A 25,600-nucleotide genomic window follows, 5' to 3' on the forward strand; every position below is an offset into this window, starting at 1 on the left:
TATGAATTCATAAGTCTTGGTATGGCTTCCAGGATGTTGTCAGTGGCAGAGAGAATTTTCCTAGTTGGGAAAGTTATGGAATAACTTCATTTAGGAGGATATGTGGAGAGGAACCAGAAATGGTAAATCAACAAAGAACGAGGACATGGATAATTTTTCTCTTGCAGACAAGGCCAAGGGAAAGAAAGGAAAAGGGAAGGCCAAGTAGTCAGAAGGGCGAGAAGAAGAAGGATTTAAGTAAGATCAAGTGCTTCCATTTCCATGGGTTTGGGCACTATGCTACCAAATGTCCTAATCAAAATACGAGGTCCAGTAAGAATCATGTGGCTGCATCGGCTGAGGTAGATGGGTTTGCTTCTCAGTTTGATAAATATTTCTCATTGATAGCTTGCATGGAAAGCTTATTAGGGAGCAACATGTGTTATATTGGTTCTGAAGCCTAGTATTTCAGCTAGTTGGAGGAGAAGGACATGGAGGTTCATATTGAGCTAGGATATAATGGAAATCACACGACTAAGGGAGTTGGTACTATCAACTTTGAGAGTGAGTTTGGAAGCTCTCTCCATCTCAGAGATGTTCTCTATGTTCCAGGAATGAAGAAGAACCTTGTTTCAATAGAAACCCTTGAGGACAAGGGATATGATGTCATCTTCAGTAGAGGTAAAGCATACCTCAAGCACTTAGCTTATGGATCAATGAAGTAGATAGGTGTGAGGGTGAGGAACTTGTACAAGTTGTAGGTAGAGACTTGTGCAACCTTAAGCAACAAGGAAGGTGGTGAGAAAAGTAGAGATGTTGGAGAAATTTGGCACATGCGCATGGGATACTTGCATCATGGGGCATTGAATATTCTTCAACAAATAGCCATAGGATTAACAACATTCAGTTTTGACCAACATGATGTGTGCAAGGGGTGCACACTTGGCAAGTATGCCAAGATTTGTTTTCAGGGTGGAGACAATAGAGATAAAGGTATTTTGGAGCTATTGCATTCAGTTGTATGTGACCCTTCTCTTCTTCGTCCCTTATCAGACATATGAATTATGTTACTTTCATTGATGATTATTCTTACAAAACTTAGATGTTTTTACGAAGAATAAATATGATTAGGTCTTAATCAAGTTCATCGATTTTAAGGCCTTGGTAGAAAACTAGACTGGGAAGAAGATCAAGGTAGTGAGGAGTGACAATGGTGGATAGTATGTATCTAATGCCTTCACGGATTTATGTGTGAAGGAGGGAATTACGAGAGAGATCATAACATACCATAACCCTTAGTAGAATGGGTTGGCTAAGAGGAAGAACCACAATATTTTTGGAGCACCCAAGGCCATGTTGAATGATCAAGGACTGCCTATGTTCATATGGGCAGAGGCATGGAACACTGTAGTATTCCTTCAGAATAGGAGTTCACACAAAGTCCACACAATATTCTTGGATGAGATATATCAGAGGAGGATTTCATAGGAAAGAAGCATGATGTTTCACACTTTTGTATCTTTGGCACAAAAAAATATTCCGATGTGTCCAAAGATAGCAGGAAGAAGTTGGAACCCACAACATAAAAGGGTATTTTTGTGGGATACAGTGAGACAACTTAGGCATATAGGGTTTATCTACCAGGAATTAGGAAGGCTTTTCTCAAGCAGGAAGTGAGTTTTGAGGAGACCAGAGCCATAAGGGAGTCCTTAAAGTGAGATAAGGTTGGAGTACCTAAGATGGAGGAGCTTTAGCTAGGATCATAGACTAAGTCTTAGCTAAGTGGCAAGAGGCCTACACAACATGATGCAGAGTAGGAGGATGAGGAGAAGAGACTTAGATGAGAGTAGACTCCTAACATAGGGAGGAAGAAAACTAAGTGGGCCAAGAATTTGATACAAGAGGTCTATGAGCAGATTAAATCTCCTAGCACCATGTTTAGGTAGAGAAAGTAGCCATAGAGGTACACATGTTATATGGCACTAATGACAGGGGTGGTGGACACTAAGCCTTCTAGTTATAAGGAGGAAACTTCTTAGCAGGTTTGGAAAGATGCCATGGTGGAGGAATATTCCTCCATCATGAGGAACGATGTCTAGGAGATTTTGCTATGACCCATGGAAAAATTAGTAATAGGTTCATGTCGGGCATACAAGATGAAGCATGGATCAGGTGGGAGTGTGGAGAATTATAATGTCAAGTTTGTGGCCAAGGGATTCTCACAGCTTGAGGGCATGGACTATGAGGAGATCTTTGCCCCAGTAGCATGGTATTCATCCATCACTACTATTATGGCACTTGCATCACATATGGGGTGGACGATCCACAAGATGGATGTGAAGACATCATTCCTAAATAGAGTGGTTGAGGAGGACATTTATATGGAGAAACATGAGGAGTTTGAGCAGTTCGTAAGAGACACACATATGTGTAGGCTGAAGAAATATCTTTATGCGATTAACCATGCTCCAAAATCATGTTACACTTGTATTGAAAACTATCTTTGAGGATTGGGATTCACTAAGAGTGAGGAATGTACCAACTATACTACATTATGGTTGGATGGCTTCTGCTCAGCCTAGTGTTATAAGTTGATGACCTTATATTGAATGGAGTAGACAAATTGATCCAGGATTGAAAGGAGGACATTGCAAGGGAGTTTGAGCTTAAGGATATGGGGCTTATGTGCTATTTCCTTAGATCAGAGGTTTGGTAGGGTGACGGTGAGATATTCTTGGGACATGGGAAGTACACTACAAAGATTCTCGAGATATTTTATATGTAGGATTGCAGGCCCATGACCACACCTCTAGTGAAAAACTAGAGGAAGGTGGATGCTAGTAGAGAATAGAGAATGGATGCTACAATATACATGTAGTTCATAGGGTCATTGATGTACTTGGTCAACACATGACCTGATATTTGTTTTGCAATCAACCAGCTAAGTTAGGTCATGATGGAGCCGACTATCTTTCACTGGGTTGTTGCAAAACATGTTTTGAGGTATCTCGGGGAACAACAGATTATGGATTTTGGTATAGATAGGTCAATGGAGTGAGGCTTGAGGGCTTCATAGATGCAGATTAGGTAGGGAACTCCACAAATTAGAATAGTGATTTAGATGGTGTCTTCAGCATTGGGTCAACAATTGTTCCTAGTATAATAGGAAGCAAAGATCAGTAGCACTTTGTTCAATATAGGCCAAGTATATGGTTGCCAGTTTGGCATTATGTGAGGTTATTTGGATGATGAAGTTTCTTATGGGAATTTTTAGATAGGGAATGAAGCCTAGTGTGATGCAATGTGATAATCAGAGTTGCATCAAGCTCTCTAAGAACCTAGTGTTTCATGATCGATCGATCAAAGCATATCGAGATCATGTATCATCATCTAAGAGATTGTTTGCAGAAAGGGATAGTGAAGCTACTATACATTCCAATAGAGGAGCATACAACAAATATCTTGATCAAGGCATTGGTAAGAAGTAGTTTTGTCTATTTCATAAATAAGTTGGGAGTTGTATAGAATCCCTTCCCTGCTAAGAGGGAGTGTTGAAAATAATAGTTAGAAAGGTATTCTTGACTTGTGCCTTAATCAAGAAAGACCTTGATTAGTCCTTCTTTAGCATGCATGATTTCGAGGATGAGTTCATGGAACAATTAACTCATGTGAAGAAATTGGAGGCTCACTTGTTTTGTTCTCCAAGTGCAAGTTTATATTTGGAAAAAGATGAGTGAGAGCCTCAATGTCTAATTGAGGTAAGGATGAGTTAGAAGAGTTAGTTTGAATCAGTTAATAAATTAATCACAAGTTTGAGTTCTAAAAATTAACTTTCCAATTATAGCATGAGTCCAAAGGCTTAAAACAAGGATGAAGGCACATCATTGTATCATAATTATGAGCATGAGTTTGTGTGAGAGATTGTTGTGGGAACAACATAACAAGGAGGAGACTCTATGCAAATCACAGAGATAATTTTCCTTGCAGAAGTGTACTAAGATTTAGGAGTTAAGTCCTAAATAATAGGGACTTGTCCAACACTAGGAAATAAGAGAAATCAATGCAAAGAAATAAGGGTTGGGTCGAGTTCTTGTAGGGAGGTTTTGAGCTATGTATTAACAAAGAGAACAACCTTGTTTTATGTTGAAACAATTTTCCTTGTAAAGAATTTTATTTTCTCAATTTATGCCAATAAAATATATAATAAGAAGAAAGATTTTCCCAGTTAGGTTCCCTAGAAAAATATTGTGTTATTGTGTGTGATTGTGTTTCTTTATCCCTATTTCTATTCCACTTCTTATCTATCATAGAAGAATCCTATGTCATGGTGTAACATCATTAGTTTCATATTTGTTCATTCAATCGGTTGCAGGATTTCAAGGAATTTCTATAACCCTTAACTCCTAGAACCCCTAAGCCTTTCTCCCAAACCATAGGTGCTCCAATGCTAATATTCTTGGTTTTATTTGTTTTCTGTTCAGTAAAACCTCCAAATACAACCTCCAATCACTACTAGGTTCTAAGGAAAGAGCCAGAAGGTCCCAAAATATGATCTACATTTTATGGGTAGTCATATTCCCCCCTAATATTGTCGACATATTTACTTTCAAAGGGAAATAATATGGTATTCTAATGTCCACCAATGCATCCAAGTTCATAGGAATAAAGTAAGGTTCATCTCCATACATGACCCAAATGTAATTTCTATCTACTCAAAAGAAAAAAAGAGGATATAAGGATGTCCCTTTAGCTACCATCATCTTTTAACATCGGTCCATTATCTCACCAAATGTATGTGTAATAGTCACATACAAGTCTTAATATTTCTCAAAGGTTTTGTCCACAACATGCTCAAAAAACATTCAAATTCCCTTAGTTTGCTCCAAGTCTATTTGAAATTGACACAAGTAGTCCTCAACTACATGAATGGTGCAATATTCAAGCTATCCATATCTAAGATCATCTCCTTTCAACCCCCTTTTTAGTGCCTTCAATACACATTTGACCAAGGTCATCTTACAATTGGATCTTCCTTTTGTATCTTGTGATAATACTTCCTTGTTTGTTAGGAATGGCTTGCTTCTAAATAAAATTACACTAATAATCTCAACATATGTGGGGCTAGAAAATACATTAAGAGGAGAAAACATAGGTCAAACTCAACCTTATTGTCAAACATATATAAAAAATTAAATAGTCTACACATGTAATTATTACATTGTTGGATGGTTTTGGATTAACTCCACCATTTTATTTCCCCACTTCCATGGTAGATTTCCATTTCATTAATTCTTCAACAACTTCTTTCAATTTTCGAAGTTCATTATCTTTTTCTCTCAATTTCTCTTATGTATCATGAACTTGAAGTTGATTTCAAAACTCCTAATAGGTTTGATAAGGGGATTAGGGGCTCCCTTATCACAACCCATAAACCTTAATGAATTTAAGTCCTTAGCGAAGCGGGGCCAAGGGTGTAGTTGTAGGGGCATTGGGACCAAATTTGGGGTTTCATAACATTAAGAGAAGTTGAATGGTATGACCAAAATTGTGGGAGGGCTATTTTGTTGTGTATTGAATGGGGCAAGGGGAGGTCCAAGCATGGTTTAGTAAGATCTATAATCCTAGCATTAGAGAATGAGAAGGTGACTTAGGACTTAATTTTATATGGGCTAAGGTGCCTAGAGGGAAGGCAAGAATCCCCAATAGTGGTGATAAGGAGATTAGGGGCCCCATTATCACAACCCATAAGTCCTTAATCCATAACCACTAAATTCCCTATCTCCTTAACCCCAATCCATTATCCCTTAACTCGTACCCTCATAACTCATAACCCATTAACCCCTTGACCCATTAAAATTTAAGCCATTAGCCCCTAACCTAAAATCCACGAAATCCCTAATACCTAACCCCTTATCCTCTTAACTTGTTACCCTTAAACCCTAACCCCTGACCCCTACTAGTACATATGGATGGAAAATCCAACATTGTATTGTGATAGTTCAGTCATATTTTCATATTTTTATTGCAAATATTTTATTTATTTAAAAAAAAATCCTCGACATTATTGGATATCTGACAAACAAAATTATCATGATATATCCGACAATATGTTAGTTAAATATCCAACGATAATTTTGTTAGTCAAATATGCGATGTCATTCAAAATGTTCGTAATATATCCGAAGTTTGACGAGGTGAATTATCTATCTATCAATATATCGACAGTTGACAAAATCAATATTTTTCCACTTGGACAACGTCTCTATGGTCAAAAGTTGTCAAAATTCCAATGAAATGGATATTTTTTGGTCATAGTACAAAAATATTTTATTTTGTTAATTGCACTACAAATAGTTAAACACTATTGAGGTTTATCTTTTAAGATAATCATGTCTAGAAGTTTTGTAAGGAAACATGTCACATAACATTCCTCCAAGAGGACAAGGAGATGTGAGATATACATTGGAGGATTTGGGTGATTTTATTCCCTTGTTCATCCATGTTTATCATCCTTAATCCCTCACATAATTCAAAATTACTCAAAAGAGAATTTCAATCTCTAAAGTTTGAACATGTAAAAAATTGATTTGTTTCTAACCAATTTTTTACAGTTGATCATTATGCATCATTGAGTGCACCCATCATGCTTTCTATGGGATGGGACATAGGTATGAACACCATGACAAACTAAGTTATTCCCTTGACAAGCTAAGCTTATGAATACATAAAACAATTATTTTTTAAATATTCATGGCTTTTTTTGAGTTTTGTAGAAGCCTAAGGGTCTTAGAGAAGTGTCTCACCTTATGGAAAACGCTTAGGCACAAGTTAGTAAAAATTTGGAAGGTTTTCAAGGATTTCTTAATGCTTTTTCTATACTGCATGGAATAAGTTTTATGTGATATACGTTGTATTGCACAAAAAAATTCACACGATATGACATTGGCCATATAATTTTGAAGGGACATGTGGTAGACCCTCATTTGAATATCATGAGTTGGGAATATTTGTCTTGTGGCATGTGCCACATTTCCGTATCATTGAAAAATTTGAGGAGGACATGTGGCATTATTTAGTTAGTTGTTGCACCTCTTGTAAACTTTGAGGTTGACACAAGCCACACCTTAGTTGGTTGTTGCATTTCTATATTCTTTTTAGATGTGATAAATATGAGGAAAGGGGATTACCACAAAATAAAATAGTTTCATCATGAAATGAAGAAAGAGATAAAGGAAAATAAAGGAAAATATAAGAGATAGAGGAAGAAAAGAGTAAGGAGGAAGAGGTGGGGGACATTGAATACATAGGGAAAAGTAGGGTGCATACAAAAAAACGTTGTGTGATGTGATATTGTATAGGATAACATTTTCCCCTATGTGACATATTGCATAGATAAAATGTTCATGTGCATTGTGTCGCATGGTTTAAAAGGCTTGGCACGATGAAACGATTGGTGAGAATGTGATAGAATTATGGAGGAGTAGATTTATAATCCAATAAGAAGATAAGGAAATATGAATGTATCAAGAAGTCCAATGATGAATCATAATAGTTATGACATGGAATAGTACAAATGCCTAGTGAACTTGCTGCCACATTACCACTATGATTAGTGACATGGTTGAGAAAAAGATAACTTGAAGAAATCTTTAGAAGGTCATATATTTCTATGCATGACTCATAATTGATCTATATTACAATGGTTGGAAAGTTCTTATTGACAAAAACATGAATACAAGCTCAAAATACATCGTATAATAGTACATATAGAGGGGGGAAATGCATTAACTCACCTCCTTAATGCCACTTAGAGGGATGCGTACATGATAGGAGAATTCTTATCATATACAGAAAAGAACAAACCCAATAAATCGTTAAGCAAAGATGAATGTCTCAACAAGTGTGAAACCAAGGGTGACTACGCTAGTTTTGAAAAGGCATAATACAAATGCATGGTGAACTTGCTTCCACATCACTAGTATGATTGCTAGGGTGGTTGAGAAAAATAGAACATGAAGAAATTTTTATAAGGTCATATCTTTTTATGCATGATTCATAATTAAGAAAGTTGGATATTTATTGTTGAGAAAAATACATATACAAGCTCAAAAGAGATCCTATAATAGTAATTAAAGAGGAAAAATTACATTAACTCACCTCCTTAATGCCACTTACGAGGGTGGGTACATGATAAGAGAATATGAATTTCCCTATCATATTAAGCAAAGAACAATTCTTGGATTTAGCTCTTGAGGGTTATATCAATGTTCTCGTTGAAACTATTATTTCAAATTAGTATAGATAGTGGAGTTCTTCCACAATAATTAGATGTATGGATAGCAAGGGGACTAAAAACATCCAGAAGGCACTTTCACTTTTCTATGGTGAAATATTTTATTTCCTTGAGATTTTCAAAGTTTCATTTTGGAAGAGTCCCAAGATGGTTTGAGTGGACTTAAATAAATTTCTCAAGATATTATTGGATTCTTCAAAGTGTGTAACATCTAACTTGGGACTTAGACTTTCTTCATTAAGGATGATTTCATCTTCATTAAAATAAATGATCTTTTGAGATCTTCAAAGATAAATTGAACTAAATTATAAAAAAAGAAATAAAATATGTAAAAAAAATCACTTTACTCTTTTAAAATATATTCTCTACTAGATTTTGAGTTTGAATCTTGTATCCTTTATGTTAATGTATTAACTATTTCCTTTATATTAGTGTATTACCTATTTGAATTAGTCTATATGAAATTTGTTGTCAAACCATATTCTTTGGTGGTAGTTGAGTTTTGAATCTATTTTCCCAATTGAAAATGTGCGTCATTTAAGCCGATATTGTAAACTTTCTAACTTTTTCTCTTCAAAAGGAGATATTTTATTATCATATATCAACGACTTATATAATTTATTATGTCTGGAGTAGATTGTATTTATTTTATAGTATATAATAGCTCATCCCATCTCCAGTTCCTTACTGCCCATAATTTTACGCACTAAAAATACTCTTTTCGAACCCGATTCAAGGGTTTTCACAAGGAAAGACTAGTCAGAGAATCGATAGATGGAAGGTTGAGCGTCCTAGATCTGCTTCACAATAATGGTTGGATGGATTTATTCAAAGCCTAAGGGGGCCTAGAGATTACTATTTCCACAATTTTTCTAATGCCTTTTCCCATTGCTCAATCCAAATCGAATGGATCCATCAAAATTACCACATATATCTACTTAATTCCTCTTAGATTTTGAATGTTTATCTCAAACAAAAAAGTATGTGGAAAATGCTGGAATGTTAAATAGAATTCATGTTATTTAACAAAACCCAATGCAATTTGAAAGAAAACCTCTTGATGTTTGTGATGAGCCTCAATATTGCAACAAGAATGCTGCAACACCAAAGGCAGCCAACTTTAATTATCAACCAAGGTTTGTACAAAATTAAGAGGTATCATCACTATATGTACAACATACAATGTGTCCTTCCTTCGCTGTCATGATGTAATGGAGTGAATGTAATCAAATCCTAAACTAACTGCGGAAATTGAAATTCTCGAAATGGAAACCTTAACCTATTGTAGGAAAGAAAATACAACGAAAGAAAACCTATTCTAATTGCATAAATAAAAGATGATAAAAAAAATATCAATCATTACATTTAAAATAGTTTTTATCCATTGACAAAGTTCATTGGATGTGGCAATCAAGAAAATCATCATCGTATTATCCATTAACCCAAATTGTTGAGATGTTTTACAAGGGTAAAAAGGAAAGTCCTAAGTGGTGTTTATTCCTCCTAAACCAATGATTTAGAGCCTAAGGGTTATGATTCAACCCTAAGGGAAAAAAAACAAGATTTTTGAGCAAACTTGGGCAAGTATATATAGGTTGAAAGAGTTCTACAGGAAGCTGCTACACGAAGTTACAGGTTGCTACAAGAAGTTACATATCTGCTATAGGAAGATTAATTCACTGAATGACCAAGAAAATCAAATCCAAATTAGATGGGAATTTTTTATTTATTGAATATAATGTATTAGGTCTCCATTCCAAGTGGAACCACTCAAAAATACCCATGTTAACACATGCTAAAAAATAAAAGAAAATTACTAGTCTAAAATCTAGAAATTCGAGAACTAGTGAGATAGTTAATTTGTCAAATGTATAACCTAATAAAGTGAAAATTAAATGGGGTAATTTTTTTTATTAAATGGAATTTTTTTATAATCTAATTCAAGTGGAATCAACTTGATTGCAACTCATTAGCATGTTCTAAAAAATAGTAGAAATTTATTACTATTTTCCACAAGGGACTTCCAAAAATTTAGATTTGGGAATAAGAAAGCTAATCCATGTAGCTAAATGATTACTATGACATTAAAAATATATTTCAATGATGAAATAATTCTTGTGATCTTGAAAAATAACTTAATTCAACCATTTAACTCAATCCTACAACAAGAAATCATCAATACTAAGTGAAGAAATAGGAAAAACAAGAACAAGAGATGCATGTGAATAAGAAGTGAAAAGAAGAAAAGTAAATTATACAAAAGAGATCTGAGGCTCCTGGGGTGTCCAAGCCCAAGGAAAATTAGATTCCTATGAAGGAGACCAATATTTAGAAGGTGAAAATTGTACTAATCTTCATTATTTCCATCAATACAATTACATCCCTGCAAGAAATGAAAGGGGAGCTACAAAAAAGTGTTCTCCACAAGAAGATTAATAAAAATAAGCCCCTAGAGGAAAATTCGACTTGGTACTTATGCAAATTATTAGGAAGAATTCCCCATGAAAGGAAGAATCTTTCCCCTCAAAAAACCCTCAAATAGTGGATTTGGTGCCAAACACTAAGAATCTGCATTAAATGACACGGAACACATTCCTAGATTTTCTCAATCATTGGAGTTCAAGAATTTGTTCATGATATATTGTTGATTTATTATTCAATATTTATCTTATTGTAGTAGGGAGCAACTCCCCCATTTATATCCTCCTCCAAATCTTCATAATCTGCACAATATTCTCACAATATTCCACAAAAATAGATAAAATTAGGCCAAATTGCAATTATTCATAAACCTTTCTAATGAAAATATTAAAGTTAGGAATGCATTATCTAATGAAAAAAGATAGGTTTAATGTGCTAAAGGATGGTCATATGGGCCTTAATTTATGTCTAATTTGGAGGCCCATCATACCCCCTTGCTGAAAGTGTTGCTCATCCTCTGAGCAACTTAGTGACCTAATTGTGTCTCATTAATGGCCTTGGTGGCCTCTATCTTGTACATTCCTGACTTTTTCCCCATATGCAAGATGGGTGCTTGAAGATTTTTCTATTTGGAAAGGTTATCCACATCCTTTTCCAACTCCTGCTACCTTTTTCCACCATTTGGACACCTATGAAACCTTCAAAACGCCCTTAGATGAGATCCTGTAGAAACACAGAGAATCTTGTAGCAGACCTATAACACACCACAATATCTATCAAATCTTGACCAAAATTGCACCTGATGCTTAATGTTTTCCTCTTACCTCTCTATAACACCTTCTAGGCCTTGGAAAAAAACTAGAAAAAATATTATAGACCTTATGGAAAGCCTCTTTTCATCACTGTGGTTTGAATTCTATTTTGATGGTGAATGCCTTCTTGCCTTTTTTTGCCTTCTTATTCTCTTTTTTGGCCTAGATGATTGCCTAATGGGCTTTGGATTTCTCTGTTTTGATTAGGTCTCTCTTAGGCAGTGCTATTTTGGTTCTTAGCATAGTTTGTTCCTTTCTTCCTTCTTCCTCCTTGAATTTTTCTTTTGGCTAATTTCCCTCTTCTCCATATTATTTCACTTCTTTATTAACTCCTTCTTCTCCTTCTTCTTGGTTGTGGGGTTTCGATGGTTAGATCCAACCCCCATAGCCTTCAACGCAAATTTCCAAAGTTTGCAAGGCAATTGTTTATTTTTGCTAGAAGTTTTATATATTCCTTTGTAATGAGGGTTTTATGGAAAAGGAAAAAAGAACAAATTTCTCATATTTCCTAGAGGAAGGTAGATTTCATGCTCACTCAAAAATAGTTTCAATTCCCCTTCTTATCAGGCTCAATTCAAAGGAAACATCCATATTTTATTTTTTTGTTTTGTAAACATTTATCAAAATTTTCCCATAGGTTGTACTACTAGAAAAATGAAAATTTTTGCAGGCTTCTTGTTCACATATAGCAAGGAGAAATATGTATTTACCCTTGCTTTGAGTGTTTTCCTTCGGATCCTAGGGTTTGGGAGTGAAATTCCTGAAAATTGAGGTGTTTTGCAACAACTTTTTTCTTCCTATAGCATCTACGTTTTTCCCGTAGCACATAGTCTATCTTTCTAGTAGTATCCCTGTTTCCCCTGCAACAACTCTTTTTTCTCCTATAACAGTGAAAAATCCTCTTGGAACTAGTTAGTCTTAGCTCCCCATGTGTCTCTCTTTCTCTATGAGGCTTGGGTTGCTTCCCCTTAGCTTGGAGGGAGTTTATTGCTTCAATCTACTCCTTATTTCCCTCTAATTCTTCCTTTTGCTGACAGGTCGATTGGTTAATTGTGATTATGGTTGAGGCTTCTGACCCATCCTTAGCTTATAAAACCTCATCTCTCATGCATTGACAACAAATTTCTAGCTATAATACGCTCAAGAGAAGAGGTGAAGAATATTGCATACTTGTACCTACCTGATGGTTGCTGGAGAGGCATGCATACTGCTATTGAGTTGCTAATAGATCCATGCTTCTCTAGAGTTGATAATTTCCTTTGTTTTCTTCTGCATAGGTCTTCATAGCTTGATGATTGTTTGATTGATAAGCTTGTTGTGTGCAAGTTTCTTGCAAGTACCCAATTTGCTACTAGTGGAGTGGACGAGTGATGAAAGTGATGTTGGGGGACCTCTCTCAACCTTCCCTAAAGAAGACATGACCTTTTGACCCCTTTCTCCAATTGGATTGCCTCCTGTAGCTTCTTCTCTTCCATGTAGTCTTACATGATCTTCCTGTAGCAACTATAGTCTTCCTATAGCAATCTTGTTTTATACATATCTCTCAAACATTTTACTCAATTGACCTGAAATTTTTTTAGAATGTTGACTTCATCCTTATGCACCTCCCCATAAAACAAATTGGCTAATGGATGCATGAATATCGAGAAATATGAAAAATGGGTGAAGGTTGTGGAGGCCGATTTCTTGAAAAGTGTGCACTAGAATTTGCTGAAATTTCTTGAGAATGTTACCATCATCCATATGGAACTCTCCCCGAAACATCTCAGAAAATGGATGCACGATTTTCAAGATATGACAAAAACAATTTTATGTCTTGTGTATTTTTACTTCCTGTAGCAAAACAGAGCCTTCCTGTAGCATTTTAGGACAACAAGGAAAATGAATGGTAAAACCTTGGGAATGGTGGGTGGATGTTAGAAATAGGTGATGGTGATGCATTGGCATGGCCTTGGTCCTTTTGGAGCATCTCTATAAAGGAGGAGAAAGTCCAAGTTTGACTTTCTTTGACTAGGCTCGTGTTCAGCGTTTCTTTCGGTAGCTAACCTGTTTTTGTTGCTTGCAGAGGTTGGGGAGAACTTGCATTCATGAGAGAGAGATGAATGGAGCAAATAATTTTTATTTTTTTCTCTTTTTCCTTCTAGGTCTACTAGCCGCCTCAATGAGATTTTCAACTAGTATGTTTGCCTAGGCGCCTCAAAGGTGGTTTTCACATAGGATCCTTTTTTTTTTCCTCTTTTTTCCTTTTTTCAAACCCATTGAGCACCTCATGGAGGTTTTCAATCAATGAGCCAATATCAGGTGCTTCAAAGGAGGTTTTCACATGAGATTTTATTGTTTCTCTTATTTTTCATTTTGTATTTCTTTTCCTATCCTACTCTACTCGATAAAACAAAATCATTTTCAAGTGTAGGAATAGTTCTAATGAAGCCAAGTGCACATCAAGATGAAAAATAAACTGATGTGTAGGCTTGAAATATATACTTTGACAAGTACCTAAATTTCAGAAACCAAATGCTTTGATTGAGATGAGATGAGGAATTGTTGAAGAAGAGTGTGTGGCTACAAATTATGGGTTGTGTGGAACCATATTTCAATATAGTATTAATTCCCTGGTCCACTATTTGATTTGGATCATATTGGATGTCTTCTTCTTCCATGAAATTTAGATCTTCTTTTCACTTATTATTCTCTTGAACACATAGAGGATATAATTAGGGAAAATTATCCTGTATTTTAAAAACATTAGCGAATCTCACTAGCCCCTAATATGCAAACTATAAAATATTTATAGATGTATTTATAAAATTATTCAAATTTATAATGATTTTATATATAATATCTATATAATGCTGGAGATTTCCAAGGTAAAGTGATTTTATATTGTAAGATTTGGGCGAATCATTTTTATTAAAAAATAGAAATTGGCGAATCTTTTTTTCGAAACATCATGGAGAATTATCCCACCTGAGAATATTAGCCCCTAAAATTTTCCATAGATATAATGGTGAGCATGAGGGAACTTTCTCAATCCCTGATTCTGATGTCTGCTCTTCATCAAGTGCAGTCCATGATTCTTTGGTCTTCTCATTTGAATCTTCTTTTTCTCCATGTTGTCCTTCAATGGCGTTAAGAGAATCTCTTTTTTGCAATACTCTTCCGAGCTAAGAATAATGACATTGACATTAAGAGGGGATGTTAGGAAGTGTTGCACCTCAACATTGTAAGTGGGTTGAGCTACTTCGTTGTGTGGGTTTGGAAATGGTGGTATAGGTAGTTGAGTGGGAGTGGATCTATGATAATATGGATGTGGTTGGGGTTGTGGTTGTGGTGGAGGTGAATGGTAGCGATAGAATGGATTTGGGTATGGAGGATATTGAGGAAAATATTCAGGATATTGTGGATTTCTCACATAAGGTTCTTGCCAACCTTGTTGCCAAGATTGGTTTTGGTGTTGAAATGGCCAAGGTTGCCAAGGAAAGGGTGTGTTCCAATCACTTTGAGATGGATGTGCATAACCTTGAAATTCTGAATTAGGCTCTTGCATCATACTAAGTTTACTAGGCTACCATGGTCCTCTTGGAGCTACATAACATAGCTGCTTTGACAATTGACTTGGTCCATTGCCCTCTTGGTAAACTTCCTTCTGTTAGTGTCAGTATCTTCATTCCCTCCATCAGTGATCAAAATTTCTCTTTTTGCATGCATATTAGGTATCTCATCCGATCAACGACATTCCATTAGGTCATAGATCAACTGACGGTAGTGGTTATTTGTCAATTTCCCTCATTCCATTTATCTGCTAGCATATTTTCACATGTATAGGTCATTTGCTGTCATTTTATTTCATTCCATTTGCAAAAGTCATTTTAGGGTTTTTAGGTCTCACTAGGTCTAGGGTTTTCCACCATGGTCTTCACAAACTAAATAATAGGTTAGCAGACACATGAGGATGTCTAATAACTTCATAAAATTACAAAATTCACTGATGATATGCTTCATAAAGGGTTTTTACCTCAAAACTCTGTTTTGAGGTGAAAATAGGGTTTTTTCTATTTCATGTACAAATTTTATGTAATTTCAATGTTTTCATATGTAATAAGCTCCAACTACTGCCCTTGGTCACCTTGCCAACTCCATCCACTGCAAGAAACAAAAACATCAAAGCATCAATTCATCAAATGATCAAAAAGAGTCAAACTGCAAAATGAAAAATAGAGTTTTTAAAGCAAAGTGAAAAGGACTTTAGAAAAGTGGGTTTGTAAATGAAAAAATTAAAACCAAGAGGATATAAAGTTCTTCTTTGTGTTTGAAAGACTTCATTTTGTGTAAGAGAGTGAGCTAAAAGGAGAAAATCGGGTTTGTGGAAGAAAGAGGCGAACTTGAGCAAAAAAACCATGATTTTCACTGGTGCTATGCCCCTGGGCATTGGCACTACGCACCTGCTTGGTGCTACGCACCAGGTGTAGGTTTTGCACAGGATTTTGGTCGTGTGCTACACATACAAAGTGTGCTACGCACCTGGGAGGTAGCGCTACGCATCTGCCTGTTGAGCTCCAAATCACACTTCATCGCTTTCCTCTGCCTCCAATTTCACAAATAACCTCTCAACAAGTAAGTAAACCCTCACATCTAATCTAGTGAGGGTTTTTTTTTTTTTTTATCTATGGTGGTGATTTGTGTGTTTAAAAATTAAACCCTAGTTATCTCTAAAACTGTCTTGCCAAGCTTGCATAGGGTTTTGCTTTTTGTTGTTTTAATTCCCTTGTGATTATCTTCCTACACTCCATGCCCTTGCACTAAATTTCCCTAAAATCCCTTCCTCTTTCCTCTCCCATTGACACTCATTCCCTATTACCAAACCCTAAGCCCTATACATTATTCTTAAACATTAACCCTATACTTTCCCTAAACCCTAATTCTCATTCCCTATTCCCCCATTACATTACTGCCACCATCAAAATCCTCATTCACAATCATACTATCAATCAATCCCTCATTTCCCAAAAGAAAAACAGCAGTCACCCTACTCACCCTCATATTTTAAAAATCTCTTCATACTCATCATTTTTCACTCCAAATTTGCAAGTATGGAGATAGACTCAGCATATGAGAGGGATGATGAAACTGACAGTGATTCTTGCCAAGAGGCTCATGCACCAAGAAAACCACGTAAAGGAGGAAAACATATGCGGGAGGAGCCTACCACTCTCACATAGTTACATGATTTCCCTCTTGCAGTAACCTGTTTTAAACATCAGTCTTGTTACCAGTTTTGTGAAATGGTGGAGAGGGTGAAATTTCACCATGAGCTTGCTAGGTTATTTTTTCTTCATCTTCACAATGGCCAGGTGAACCTAGATGGTGTCTCTTTCACCTTGACACCTGAAACCATTGCAGCAGCAACAAGCATCCCTAATGTGGGTGAACAGTGGAATAAGGGGCAACATGTGGGCAGAGAGCATTATGAGCCTTACATCAAGGTTAGTTATCAAAGGCAAATCAGTAGGGTCTTTCCTTTTAGATACTTGCAAGATACTGATGCTCCACTCATGAAACTCATCATCAAGTATTTCACCTGTGAAGGGAGGTTTTCTTGTTTGTATAACTACCATGTTAGATTGCTGATGCATTTCACCAGAGTGAGGATGTGTTGGAAATAATACTGGGGGGGGTGAATTAGTATTAGCAAATAAGATACTTTTTCATTTTCATACTCAGATTCATATACGCTACTTCAGTTAAGGATACCCGCGTATATACGCAACTGTGTTAAATGCAACTAGCGTACATCCAGTAACTTTATGATTTAGTTAGTTCATCTTCAGTGAATGCATCAAAACGTTATTAACCATATGAACAGTAAACAGAACAAATCATCACACATAAAGAGAACACATGAACACCATGATATAAGGTGGAAACCCAATGTGGGTGAAAACCACCTACTGCAATTTGTTTCTATCTTCCTTTAATAAGAAACTTATTTTACAATGTACTGGTGCAGTCCTTTACCAACAAGTAGGTTGCAACTTGCAGAGGGCTACATCCCTCTCTCGTTCTCCAGCTTCTTCTGGAAGGGAGCTACAACCCCCTTAGCTATTGTACTAGCTGAAGTACTAGTACGCAGGTGCTAACCTACAGAAGGCTACGACCTTCTTTTTCTTCCAGGGACCATGTTTCATCAATTTTCAGACTGGATCCATAAATACAAAACAATCACTGCTGCAATACAATCATCAACTTATACCTACATCATAAATCTCTAAATCACCCAATACTGAATCACTGAAAGCCTGTCGTCAAAACACAGTTACCAGAACACAGACCAGAGCCCAGAGCTCTGCAACAACCAGTGGAACCAACATCAACCTGAAACACCAAATCTCATAATGTATATGCTACTTGAATATATCAAAACCACGTGTATACGCGCTTTCACCAGAGACAACCCGCGTATAGATCTAAAGATAATTACTTATACCTTCGCTGCCATTTCCAACTTGAGCCAAGCATCACAAACCCATAACCAGCATACTAGATCTTCACACTTCGTCAGACATGCATTACTTGCTCATCCACCTTTGCCTAATGATCTTCTCCTTATATAGGTTTAGGCTTCTCTCAATACCATGGTCCAAAACCATGTAGAAACAATACCTTGGACCCAATACCTGGGATCAACATTTTGGACCAAACACCACGGACCAATACCAAAATACCATGGACAAAAACTTAGTTTTCCAACATGTATGTGCTTTTCCTTGTACGAAAGTGCATGTATAGGAATACACGTCTTTGGAACGTCTAACCCGCGTGTATACACAGCTTGGTCACGATGAAATTGTGTATATCTCTCTCTTGACCTACTGTACTAAGATCTATCCTCTGATTTAGTTACCATCACCTGTATCATATCTCTGAGTGAGTTGCCATCAAGGACAACACTTGTATCATAATGCCAAAAATCTCCCACTTTGGACTTGATGGCAACCACCACACCAAGTCACTCTCCCCCTTTGACATCAAGGGCAAAGGGCAGACCAAGAAGTTGTCTCCCTCTGTTGTCCATACTCCCCTTGAGTACCTGTTGAAATCTCTGATTGGGATCCCCCTTTGTATATGTCAAGATGTATCAGTCCATCCATGCCCCCTGAGCACATGCAAGTTCAAAGACCAGCTATCCATTGAAGATCATGATAGTCATTAACCACTATCATACATCATATATGATCCGCACTATAAGCATCAGCATCCAAACCTGCAATACCATTCCTTTGATCAAACAGCAAGATGTATCATTTAGCCTCATAAAATTCATCAACGACTTCTAACCAGAATACCAACAATGCATTATTTGAAGTATATGCTCCCCCTGAGCCTGTGCCATCATGACCGAACCCTTCCTTGAGTTTGTTATGCTACCTTTTCTTCTGAACTCCATATACGCGACTCTGTAACCTTTAGCTCGCATATATATGCGACTTATCTTCATTATATTAGTGTATGCAAGATGGAATACTGAAGGTCTTCACTTTCAGTTTCCCCTGTGTCTGTTATGTCAGCTAACTGATTTATGTCACACCTTTCTGTCTCTAATTCTGTCTTCTTCAATTCTTGGAACTGTGATGATGTATAGTCCTCTTGCTTTGAATTTTGAAATTTTCTCTTACATTCCCTTGCTTTGTGTCCAAGCTTGTTGCATGTATAGCATCTTACGTATTTCATGTTCCTTCTATTGCAATCAATTGCTTTGTGTCCAAACACATTGCAGGCAAAAAAATATCCTCTGAAATACCTGGAATGTGATGATTTGTGTGATGGTCTTGAACCATTCTACTTCTACATCTTTCTGCAACATGTCCAAGATTATGACATATTATTCAATGGAGGAAATAATCGTCTATCACTTCCATAGTTAGGAGCAAAGGATTTTGTTTGAGGAATTTCTTTCCTTGGCTGTTCCTTGTTGAGCATTTCAGATTTCTCATTAGAGTTCGTTGCCTCACCTTGTGAGCTAGATTCACCTTTAACAGATTCATAAAAGCCAAGACCAGTTTTGATAGTAGGGGATCTTTGACTACCAAGAATGTCATCCAAAATATTAGTACTATCTTGAAATCGTAGCAATTTATCCTTTTCTTCTAATTTACTTTTTAAGATATTTACCTCAACCTGATGTTGTTCTTCCTTTTCCAGATACTGTTTCCTTATGCCTTCTTCAGCTTTTCTTCCTTCTTCCACTTGTTGCCTTAATTTTATCACTTCATGTTTTTTTTCTTCAAGAGCTTCTCTATTCTGCTTCTTTGATTTTTCAAGATCTTATTTTAGAGAGAGGATCTTCGATTCAAGTCTTTGAATTGTTTTTCTCTGATCTTTTACTACATCCTGCAATTGCTCCCTTACTCTGATTACTGACTCCAATTGTTCGTTTAATCTGGTAACTTCTTTTGTTTCTACATCCTTCTTTTCATGTGCCATGAGACTTCTAATGTATTCACTACTATTGAATGAGTCATTACTTTTAACATGGGTATAATAGCTTCTATTACCTTCTTCAGACATCTTTCCTTTGTTATGAGGGCATCTAGCAGCGTAGTGACCAACTCTACCACATGAAAAGCATTTGAAAGGTAGCTTACCTTTGAACCGTCCAGTTCCCCGTTCAAGATTCTTGACAAAATTTACCTCATCTTCTTCTTCTGACATGTATCCTGATGCTTCGAATGCGGCTTCTGATGGTCCCTCTTTTCTCATCTCAAAAGCAGTTAAGATTCTGTGAAGCTGCGTCATGGTGATTTTCTACAGATCCTCCTTTTCTTCTATGGCAGACACTTTGGAATCAAATTTAGCAGACAGGGATCTCAAAACCTTTTCAACTAAGACAACTTCCTTAAATTCTTCACCCAGATTCCTCATACAATTTACAATCTCATCTATACGCAGGAAGTAATTAGCTATGCTTTCATTACTATGCATCTTAAGATTTTCATACCGGATTCTGAGAGTTTGAAGCTTTTCTCTTTTTACTTGTTCATCTCCTTCGTAGCTTAGAATGATTTTGTCCCATATTTTTTTTTGGCTGATTTGAAATGCATGACCTTCATAAATTCTGATTGTGAAAAACTTCCCAATAAGACACTAATAGCTTTGGCATTGAGTCCATATTGCTTTCTCTCTGTTGTATCTATAGGAATTGCTGATGGGTATGTGTATCCTCCTTCCATGATTGTCCAAACATCTGTTCCAAGCGATTGTAGATATGTCGTGGTTCTTATCTTCCAGTGGGTAAAGTTGCTCCCGTCAAAGATTGGTGGCTTGATGGATGCCTCTCTTTCTTGATTATCCATTTTGATGGCTCTTTCCTTCAAGCGATCAAGCTTCTTCTAAAGGACCTGCTCCGATTCCAATTTTTGGAAATAATATTGAGAGGGCGGGGCGAATCAGTATTAGCAAATCAGATACTTTTTCAATTTCATACTCAGATTCATATACTCTACTTCAGTTAAGGATACCCATGTATATAAGCAACTGTGTTAAATGCAACTAGCGTACATCCAGTAACTTTATGATTTAGTTAGTTCATCTTCAGTGAATGCATCAGAACATTATTAACCATATGAACAGTAAACAGAACATATCATCACACATAAAGAGCACACATGAACACCATGATATAAGGTGGAAACCCAATGTGGGTGAAAACCACCCGCTGCAATTTGTTTCTATCTTCCTTTAATAAGAAACTTCTTTTACAATGTACTGGTGCAGTTCTTTACCAGCACGCAGGCTGCAACCTGCAGAGGGATACAACCCTCTCTCGTTCTCCATCTTCTTCTGGAAGGGAGCTACAACCCCCTTAGCTCTTGTACTAGCTGAAGTACTAGTACACAGGTGCTAACCTACAGAAGGCTACGACCTTCTTTTTCTTCCAGGGACCACGTTTCATCAATTTTCAGACTAGATCCATAAATACAAAACAATCACTACCGCAATACAACAATAAACTTATACCTGCATCATAAATCTCTACATCACCCAATACTGAATCACTGAAACCCTGTCATCAAAACACAATTACCAGAACACAGACCAGAGCCTAGAGCTATGCAACAACCACTGGAACCAACAAAAACCTAAAACACCAAATCTCATAATGCATACGCTACTTGACTATATAAAAACCGCGTGTATATGCGCTTTCACCAGAGACAACCCACGTACAGATCTAAAGATAATTACTTATACCTTCGTTGCCATTTCCAACTTGAGCCAAGCATCACAAAACCATAACCAGCATACTAGATCTTCACACTTAGTCAGACATGCATTACTTGCTCATCCACCTTTGTCTAATGATCTTCTCCTTATATAGGTTTTGGCTTCTCTCAATACCATGGTCCAATACCATGTAGAAATAATACCTTGGACCCAATACTTGGGATCAACATTTTGGACCAAATACCAAGGACCAATACCAAAATACCATGGACCAAAACTTAGTTTTCCAACATGTACGTGCTTTTACTTGCGTGAAAGTGCGTGTATATGCATATGCATCTTTGGAACGTCTAACCCGCATGTATACGCAACTTGGTCACGATGAAACTGCGTATATCTCTCTCTTGACCTTCTGTACTAAGATCTGTCCTCTAATTGAGTTACCATCACCTGTATCATACCTCTGAGTGATTTGCCATCAAGGACAACACTTGTATCATAATGCCAAAAGGATGATGAACTTCCCATACTTCATATGCAGGAATATTGAGAAGATGGCTATATATGTGCAAAGGAAACCTCTTCCTCAGTAGTTTAGTAGAATTTACCATTTTTCATTGATTAAAATTGTTGTTTTGCATCATCTAAGCTTGCTGAATATGTCATGGGACACCTTCATTTCACATGAGGTTTTCAAAAGCCCTCAGGTGACACCATCAGTGCTTCAAGAGGAAGGAGGGCCTTCAAACCAGCCAGATGTTCATGAGACTGAAACTACAGGTGTGCCAGTGTTTGTCACTTATGAAAAAGGCATAAGGAGACTATTTGCAGCTGCCAAACAAGTATTATCTCCACCAGGGGTGGAAGGGGTCTCGTTTCCTTCATCAGACCACAGGCAAATGCTATCTTCACCTGGGGTGAAAGGGGCTTTTCCTTCTTCTTCAGTAGTACAGGTACAGGATAAAGGAAAGCAACCTTTGCATGATGAAGGGCCTTCTGAAGGTCAAGATAGAGATTTTGTTTTGATTCAGGAAGAGGACACAGATTTGGGCTCCCAAAACCCAAGACTCAAGGAGATTATCAAAGAGAAAGAAGCTGACATCCATGCCTTATCACTTGACCTTGAGAGGGCTAAGTGGATTATCAACTTCCTTGAGCAAGAAAACAAGTATCTTACCGACAAACAAGAACTCCTGGAGTTGCATATCATCAAAGAAAATCGACAAAAGTCCAAGAGGGCAAAGGGCAAGTTGACATCCATTGAACAAAAAGACAATGACTGGGAATATTTGTTGGAGAAGGTGAATATGCACTTGGAGAAGTTGCTTGAGAAAGCTAACAAGGAGAAGAAAATGTTGTGCCACATGGCTTATCACTATTTGGCCCGGAACAAAATTTGTAAGACAAGGATAAGAAGCCTAAAAGCCAAGTTAAAGAGAGATTTGAGGAGCAAAAAAGAACAATATAAGCTCAAGATCTTGGTTGAAGCATCATTGGGCCAGCATAGCACATAAAAAAGATCACTCATGCCAAATTTCAAGAAATTTGGTGAAGTTTTGGTTATTTTTGAATTTTTGAGGCAAAAAACAGTTTTTTTCGGCAGGTGCATAGCGCCATCGGCACTACGATTTTGATGGGGGCCTCCATTTGAAAAAAACTTTACATTTTTGGAATCACCATGAAAATTTATGCATGCTCAGAAATGGCTGTGAAATTTTGACAAGTTCTGGACCTCCAAAAGGGCCAAAAACACCCAAAAAGTGCCCTCTCTGCCACCTTTTGGCCACACAAAAAGCAGTCTTGGGAGATTGCAATTTTGGAGGGGAAAATTGACTCTAAATCAAAAAATTAAGTTGTCCCAGAAAGTAACCTCACCAAGCTTTCCAATGAGCTATTCTACACCTGATTTGGACTTTGGCAAGCCTTCCAAAAGTGGCCTGGAAAAAGTGCTATGCACAGAAAAAATGTGGCTATGCATAGGAGGAAAATTTGCCAATTTTGTCTGTTTGCTCAGAGTTTCGCCTAGTTTTCTACCAGTCTGACTTTTTCTTCTCTCATGGTCAAATTCATGATGTAATATGATGTAAATTGATGTACTATGGTGTAAAAATGATGAAAATTGACTTAAGGAGGTAGATACATCAGTTTTAGGTGGTTTTGAACTGAATGAATCAGTTTCCATAGTTTTAGAGGCAAGCTGTTCCACTGCCTACTTTTCAGTTCCTAGAATAGATCTTGTTGAAACAACTCCTTGACTCATGGATTCGACCCCTGATGGTTAGCATAGGTGGTTTGATGCCTATATCTTGTACTTTCTTAGTCATTTGTCAAGGTTGGACTCTTGTGGATGCATTGAGCCCTATTGTACATTAGTTCTGCAGTTTGGCAAAGAAATAAATCAGGGTTTTGTAGCATTTTGTGGGATTCTTTTGGTAATGTGAATTAGCATTGTTTTCTTCTCTGTTATTCAGTTTATATTATGTGTATATGTGCCATCATCTCTCTTTTTTTGCATAGCTAAATGAATCAAGAGTAAAGGGTGGAATCCATTGGTGTTTCAATGCTCTACCTTGGGGTTTATTTAGTTTTAAATGTTTTTTGCTGATTAAAGAGGACTCATGAAACTTGCATTCCCTCTCCAACTCCTCACCAGTCTTTATAATCACCATTAAACCTATTTTAAAGTACTAAAACACTTTCCTACCTCACCCCATAGAAACCTCTACAAATTTGAGTTCATTCCCTGGACCCAAAACTGCCTTCCTCATCTAATCTAGCAAACAATCATTAAAATCAATCAAACTCCTCTGAGCATATACCTAGCCTAAAATCAGCATTAACTTTCAGTCATCTCAAGCCCTAGTTTCCATATTCTAATTGAGATTGACAGGGAGAGAGCCCTCTCTCGACCTGGTAGGGCTAACTACCAGGTTAAGCGTGGTTTGATGTTACCCTAGACCTGCCTTCCTTCAGCCTGAGGTAGATTTAGGAAATAACACCTTCATCCTTGGTAATGATGGGAAATATTTAACAACATGTGATTCTACATGGACAACACAAATATCAACATCTTATTTTTCCTCATCTCTCATTCTTATCATTTCTACTTGTTTGCTTAGATTGCTAAGAATTTATGTTTTAAATTCATCAAAAAATTTCCATGTTTAGCTTGACTTACCGATCTTGATGCTGATTTACTTACTCTTGCCCTTCCTCTTGACATGTTTTTGCATGTTTCACAAATTTCTTCAAATGATAATTGGTATACATCACCTCTACTCATGAGATCAAGAATATCAATCCACTCATCCCTAATTGTTCTAAGTAAGAGGGGTTTTAGTGTGTCAGATCGTAAATGATGTAATTTTCCCCTCTTAACATTATACATGAAACTCTCTATTAGATCCTCAAGGCTCTCATCTTCTTTTTCATTCATTCTAAAGATTTCTTCCTTAAGATCATGATCTTAATATTTTTCTAGAAATATAATTTTCATATCATTCCATGATCTTATTGAATTATTCCCTAAACTTGTTAACCATATATGAGCTCGTTGATGTCTCGAAATTCGTTGCACCAACATGGGGGATAAACACCAGGACCAGACATTAAAGCAACTAGTTTTACGTTTGGGGTAGTGGCTTCGACTGGATATAATGGGACCAATTTCCCAATGAGAGGTGATAAAATGAATATGAAATGCTTATAACGGGATGGAAAACATGGATTTGGAATGGTTTGTGGCTAAAAGATAAAACATATAAAATAATATACTTATTACCTGGGTTATTTCTTAATAGTTTGATTGTGATCTAGAATAATTTTCTTTAGTAGATGAGTAAGAAACTAATCATTTACTTCAGAATTGAAAAAT

The 25,600-nt window shown here is 36.7% G+C and overlaps 1 pseudogene; it reads left to right on the forward strand.

Annotated features, from left to right (window-relative positions):
* The first annotated feature begins 470 nt into the window (after positions 1-470).
* Positions 471-25,600, forward strand: part of LOC149251944 (serine/threonine-protein kinase PBL34-like) — a 61,197-nt pseudogene continuing 36,067 nt past the window's right edge.

Source organism: Pinus tabuliformis, chromosome 7, assembly GCF_031772625.1.
Source record: "Pinus tabuliformis cultivar Carrire ecotype Pingquan chromosome 7, CPIR1, whole genome shotgun sequence".
Taxonomy (NCBI): domain Eukaryota; kingdom Viridiplantae; phylum Streptophyta; class Pinopsida; order Pinales; family Pinaceae; genus Pinus; species Pinus tabuliformis.